The following is a 1,307-nucleotide window of genomic DNA, read 5'->3' as shown; positions in this document are numbered from 1 at the left end:
TATGAGGTACAAATGTTTTTGTTACGTGGATTGCTTTTGTACTGCTTGAATCAAAGTTATAAGTGTGCCCATCACCCAGATAGTGGACACTGTACCCAATAGGTGTGATTTCACCCATCCCCTGCTCCACCCTCCCACCTGAATGATTTCCGCTGAGTTTTACTTCCATCTGTACACATGAGTGCTGATCGGTTACTTCCAATTTAATAGTGAGTACATGTGGTGTTTGTTTTTCTGTTCTTGTGATACTTCGCGTAGGAGGATGGTTTCCAGTTCCATCTAGATGGTTTCAAAAGGTATTAACTCATTTTTTATGGCTGAGTAGTACTCCATGGTGTACATATACCACATTTTATTAATCCACTCATGAATTGATGGGCACTTGGGTTGATTCTACATCTTTGTGATTGTGAATTGTGCTGCTATAAACATTCGAATGCAAGTGTCTTTTTGAAAAAAATGACTTTTTTTCCTTTGGGCAAATGCCCAGTAGTGGGATTACTGGTTCAAATGGTAGATTCTTTGAGGAATCTCCATACTATTTGCCATAGAAGTTGCACTAGCTTCCAGTCCCACCAATAGCATATAAGTGTTCCTTTCTCTCTGCATCTACATCAGCATCTCCTGTTTTGGGACTTTTTGATAAAAGCCATTTCTCTGGGGTTCGGGAATATCTCATTGTTGTTTTGATTTGCCTTTATCTGATGATTAGTGACATTGAACATTTTTCATATGTTTATTGGCCCTTAGTCTATCTTCTTTTGAAAAGCTTCTGTTTGTGTTATTTTGCCCACTTTTTAATGGGGTGGTTTGATTTTTTTCTTGCTGATTTGCTTGACTTCTTTCTAGATTCTGGTTATTAGCCCTTTATTGGATGTATAGCATGCGAATATTATCACCCATTCTGTAGGTTGTCTATTTGCTCTATTGATTATTTCCTTGGCTGTGCAGAATCTTCTTAATTTAATCAAGTCCCTTTTATTTATTTTTGTTGTTGCTGTAATTGCCCTTGGGGTCTTCATAAATTCTGTGCCTTGGCTGATATCTAGAAACATTTATTCTATATTTCCTTCTAGAACTCTTATGCTTTCATGTCTTAGATTTAAGTCTGTTATCCTTCTTGAATTAATTTTTGTGAGTGATGAGAGAGATGGATCCTATATACGACACACCCACAGCCAACATCATATTGAATGGGGAAAAGTTAAAAGCATTGCCACTCAGAACTGGAACCAGACAAGGTTGCCCTCTGTACCACTTCTATTCAACATAGTGCTGGAAGTCCTAGCCAGAGCAATCAAACAAGA

This window comes from Propithecus coquereli, unplaced genomic scaffold (genome assembly GCF_000956105.1).
Source record: "Propithecus coquereli isolate 6110/MARCELLA unplaced genomic scaffold, Pcoq_1.0 Scaffold581, whole genome shotgun sequence".
NCBI classification, from domain to species: domain Eukaryota; kingdom Metazoa; phylum Chordata; class Mammalia; order Primates; family Indriidae; genus Propithecus; species Propithecus coquereli.
The sequence above is the reverse complement of the archived record's forward strand: the minus strand, read 5'-3'. Positions refer to the sequence as shown.